We start from the raw sequence: 6,000 nt of genomic DNA, 5'->3' as shown, positions 1-6,000 counted from the left end.
AATCTAGGCTTGCCAAACATTATAGACTTGCATGGGCTGTATTTGATATATTTGTATCGGGGTCTGTAAGACGGACTAGGTGTCGACTGTGTCCAGGATATTTCGAACTAATGAATTGAGATATGATATACTGGATAATCCAGAACGTATGTACCCAGCCACAATTGCCTTATACAGACTACACCGACTAAGTCTTTGATCGCAACGACCCTCAAACAAGTAATTTAAAAAATATGTTCCTTATAGGTGTCCATAGTTGTCGTACCCAGAGAAACCGAGTTGAATCACGTGCTGCGTAGTGTGTCCTTTGAGCGCCAGTGGGCGGTGTGACTGACACGCAGACAGAGACGAGATTTGATTGGTGTTGATAGACAAGTTGACATCTTGCAACCATAGCGTTACCACAGCGTTCTCTTCACGGTTGAGGTGTGTGTGTGTTGGGGTGGGGGTGGTCGGGGCATATTCGACGGTGGGCATAAACAAGCTGTCAGAATATGCATTTCCAAGGTCCATCGTCACTGCTACGGGTAAACAAATGCTCTTCAAACTGTGGTGGGTGGCGGTGATGAGTTACGCACATATGACTAACGTCAGTTCATCCAGATCGTTATCGTGAATACAAGGGATGTATTTCATAAACATATTTATGTATCGTCAGCTGAACCAAATGGGTGGTTCCATGCTTATTAAGACAAACACTATTTTCTTTGTTACTAGTTATTAAAATAACTATATCGCTATATCTTGCCATGTATATCTGACATTTTAATACACATAAGTATGATATATGTATGTATGATTGAGCATGGAGTTAGATAGACTCGCTTTATGATCACATATTTAGATATATATTAACTAGGATATAAGTATTTTAATTGCCGATGTTTTACTCAAAGATTATCTACTGCAGAATGGGCGTTGGGTTCGAGACACGTCATTTATCATCGCGTAGAGGGGTGGTCGGATAGCCTAGTGGTTAAAACGTTCGCTCGTCACGCCGAAGACCCGGGTTCGATTCCCGACATGGGTACATTGTGTGAAGCCCATTTCCGGTGCCCCCCGCCGTGATATTGCTGGCATATTGCTAAAAGCGGCGTAAAACCATACTCACTCTCTCACTCACTCACTCACTCATCGCGTAGATATCTTTCTTGTAATGTTGGGATATGACACATGATCATTACCCCCCTAAAATTTGATTCCAAACATGTACACGTCTCCGTGACGTGCATGTCCGTGTTGTGCCGGATGCCTCCGCGTTATATATGCATCTGGGATGCAGCTTGATGATAATCTTGGATCTTCCGGCGCCATTGCCATGCTGGTAGAATCCCCAAACGTCACAAACGTCTACGACCTGCGTCAATTAGGGAATCAGAATCATTTAGGTTTTTTTCTTCAAAAAAGATACAAAAAGATAAAGAAAATACTAAACACACTGAAAGCGTGTAAGAGTGTTCAAGTATTCGGCTGTAAAATAATACACTTTGAAAAACATATTTTGCCCTTTGTTTCGATCCGAACACATATGACAATACACCCTGCTGTTGACGTCGATTGGGGACGCCGATTCACTTTTTAGCAAAAAAAACCCAAAATACCAAAAGAACTCGGACAGAAATGTTAAAAAAGTAAAACAAGGTAACATCGACTTAACCATGTTGTGTTTCACTCACCATGTAATGGTTGAATAACTTCAAGTCGTATGTGTCGAATAACCAGGTCATTATGGATAAATTATGAAATCCCCATAGCAGTGTTAGTCTCCAAATGATGAAACTGCTCGGACTAGTCCACCACGGAAAATTACATTCTACCTTCTAGGGTAATAAAATGTCTAAAAATATATCATCCGGGTACGTGGGTCGCAGGTCAGAGCCTCGACCTCGACCCGGATGATGTTAAACTAACAATCAAATAAATTAAGGATTAGCTTGTGTTCAGAGGGGCTTGTAATGCAGCTGACATCTTCCCCGTACGGCTACCTGATCTGTCATGTTATAGCCTTACACTGGTAATTCATCCTCTATATATGGAAGCGAATACTGTGCGTTCTTAAAGATTGGTTTGTAGTTACCTGTTTATTTGTTTTCAGGGGGCGGTCGGGTAGCCTAGTGGTTAAAGCGTTCGCTCGTCACGCCGAAGACCCGGGTTCGATTCCCGACATGGGTACAATGTGTGAAGCCCATTTCTGGTGTCCCCCGCCGCGATATTGCTGGTATATTGCTAAAAGCGGCGTAAAACCATACTCACTCACTCACTCACTCACTCATTTGTTTCAAAACAGAGGACAGGCGACCTTAAAAATAAAACTGCAAAATGTATTTGAAAATGATTCCCAGCGAGTCTGCTGTCATCGGACCACCTCCATGGCCTAGTGGTAGAGCGTCTGCCCGGAGAGCGGAAGGTCTGGGGTTCGATCCCCGGCCGCATCGAACCAAAAGACGGTAAAAAATGGTACTTGTTGTTACCCTGCCTCGCGCTCGGCAGTGAGGGGATACTGTGTGAAATACATCGGGTCGTCAAGCTTGCTGAGTTGGTTGATGCATGTCACTGTATCCCAATTTCGTGGATCGATGCTCATGATATCAACCACTGGATTGTCTGGTCCAAATTCGAGTATTTCCAGAACGCCGTCATATAGCAGGAATATTGCTGAGCGTTGCGTTAAAGAACAAACAAACACACTCTAAAGTTTATTCAAGCTTTTTGTATTACTTATATGGTATGTTGACCACGATTGTACATGGGCCGCTGGCACACGTATGTGCAAATAAAGAGAGACAGATTAAAAACAAATGTTATCTAATTTCCACATTCATCAAATTTTGGGTCAACGGTTCCATAAACAAAGTTCTACAATTTATCGAAGGACACAGCAAAGGCTGTGTTGGTTTGTGTGTGGGTTACAGTGCGACAATGATCCCGCGAATCAGGCCCCTTCCTTCCAGGTTCAGCCCATAGTACATGGTGATAACAGAGTGTTCACTGAACTTATGCCGGTAATGAGCTTCTGGTTTCTGGAAATAATTAATGTGTCTGGAATCCTCTCCCTCTTGGGGATGAACTGTACATGCCCTCCTCACCCAGACGCGCTGAGGCAGTGGCTCTCGCTTCAACAGGGAACGTGCGTACACTGTTCCAATCGTTCAGCATCTGCCATCAACATCCGCACACACCTCATCTCACGTCCCCCTTTGCCTCCATCTACACCCGACCCCCTCTGGCACAGTGCCACCCCTGAATCTATACTGAATGACCCCACATACAAACTGTTTAATTTCAACCTCACCCATCTACACCCGACCCCCTCCTACACAATGGCACCCATGAATCTACACGGAACGACCCCACAAACAAATTGTTTAATTCCACACTTGCCCATCATCCCCCCCCCCCCCACACACACACACACACATACACATCACAATGCCACCGCTGTATCTACACAGAACGACCCAAAACACTGACTGACCAATTCGATAGACACCCATCTACACCCGACCCCCGCCAACATAATGCATCGGTCCTACTCCACACTGAAACACATGCTACATGTGGTGTCTCCTTAAGAATGTGACTTTGTTCGAAATATGCTTCTGGTCAGCAAGTTGTAGATGGGTACCCGGTAGGAAGAGATGATAGCTTGGTTGTATACTCCCCAGGGAGCTGGGAATGAATCTGAGTTCGCATTGATCCATTACAGTGGCAATAATATTGTTGTGCCGTGAGCAGTGAGCGGATTTCACGTGTTACAAATGTCTGTTGTTATTTATAATTACACCCTCATCCATCTACACACACAAATTGTCTTCATACAACAACAAATTCACTAGGTTCCAAATTAAATGATCGACGGGTCGGTCGCTCACCACATACACAAGTATATATTTGCTTAGCCCTTTATCAGTTTTGTCCAGCGCCAAGTGCCCGACCACACGCAGGGTGCCCCTGGATACAGAGGTCTTTACCCCAGGACATCACGTCCGCATCATTAATAACAAGGGTCAGTTTGGACAGCTGAACCCAAAGTCTCCAGGTGAAATCCCCACAACGCAGCGCTCAATCTAGCCAGGAGAGGTTACTACGTGTAAAGAAAAACACACGCTCATTCAGAGAAATAAACTTTCAAAAGATTACAGCTGTTTTTCATTCTATTGGGTTCACAAAGGCGGCGTTAATAGTACGGAAACGTTGATAGTGTTGTTGGATGCATGTACTCTGCTCATAAAGATTTAGCAAGGTCAGCACAATTATCAGGAAGCTGGTTACACTGTTGGAAATGAAGAAAATAACCCTGACACGTAACGCTTAAAACTTTAAATGTGCCTTTCAGAATAGTTGATAATTTCGTTGTATTTATAGTGTTCACGATGGATGAAAACGTGATAAACTGTTGTTAACAACAACAACTACAACTACTACTACTACTACTACTATCATCCAGCTGTTACTACTCCTAACACTATATAATTTATCCTTACTACTAATGCTACTCCTATCTCTGCTACTGCTATTGCTACTGCTAACACTATATAATTTATCCTTACTACTAATGCTACTCCTATCTCTGCTACTGCTGTTATTACTAATGCTACTCCTATCTCTTCTACTGCTGTTGCTACTGCTACTACTAGGGAGTGTATAGAGTTTTTGCCTAGAGAGCGGAAGGATGGGGGTTCGATCCCAGCACTCGTCATACCAAAATACGTGCATTATGATAACACATGGTACTTCTTGTTTATGTTGCCCTGCCTGGCATTAAGGGGATAAAATAATGACTGGTCAGCATGGGGTCAGTATAATGTCTGACTGGGATGGGTCCGGGCTAGTACCAGCCACACACACGTGCATGCACCTCGCTATATCAGTGAAATAATCTTAAACGCGACTATAAACCCCACTTCGCTTCAACTCTTCTTCCACTGTAGCACATACCGTCACATATCGTCAAATAGTACCACATGTACATACATACAACTACATATAAACACAGTACAACATATTACATCATCATATACTTCTCACATCTACATCTATTGTTTACCTAAAATACACAGCCCCCCACTAATATGCGGACGTGTGCCGGAAGAAGGGGGCGTGGTCCGTCTTGACCAACGCGCTAGGGTGAGGGGTGATACGTGGTCGTGGCCTATCTTATCTATGTTGGCTACGTGCGACTTGGCATGTACCGCTCAGGTCAGCCTGACCTAACCCTAGTGTTGTGATGGTGTTACGCGGCGGCAATTCCCATAAACAAATTAGAACTGAATTAATGGCTCGATTGAAATGCATGAAATTATTCAAAACACGATCTGAGAGTGATGAATGATGATATCGGGAAAAAACCGTTTTTTTCATTTTAACTCTTGAATTCACTGTGTGGGGAGTACATCTCACCAGGAAACTAAGTCTCTCAGTTACATATTCAATTGAAAATCCTGCACTCTAGGAATACTTCTAAATGGCTTCATTTTCTAAAAATTAATTTGATTTAAAACGTTAAACAGTTTTTAAAAATCGCATCATACACTTTGACATCTTATCAATAAATTTGCAAATTTTTCGGCACAAATTTACATTACAAACATGGTAGGGGGCCATGCAGCTTCAAATTCATTTCAGCCTCAATTACTGTTTACAAACCGTTGCAGGAATGAGAGATAGTTAAATAGACGTAATCAAATTTAAAAACAGTTCTTTCGATTGTCAATGACACATAAAACAAACTCAGTATAGTGTCTTCTCCCCACCCATCCACCCCCAGTTTACATTAAGAATAAGAGAAGGGGGAACACACGACTACCGTATAGGAGCTGTATATATGTATATATTGAGATAAGATAATATTTATTGTAGAAAACATTCCATTATGGATCAGATGCAATATCTAAATGAAAAAAAACCCCATATATCTGTTGCAATTCATTTCATTTGCATGCATTTCATTTTTTCTCTATATATTCATTGGCGTCTAAAATAAAAGCGACAAACCCCAAA

This window comes from Haliotis rufescens, unplaced genomic scaffold (genome assembly GCF_023055435.1).
Source record: "Haliotis rufescens isolate VD_foot unplaced genomic scaffold, xgHalRufe1.0.p SCAF_3, whole genome shotgun sequence".
In the NCBI taxonomy this organism is placed as follows: Eukaryota; Metazoa; Mollusca; class Gastropoda; order Lepetellida; family Haliotidae; genus Haliotis; species Haliotis rufescens.
Note: the sequence above shows the minus strand (reverse complement) of the source record.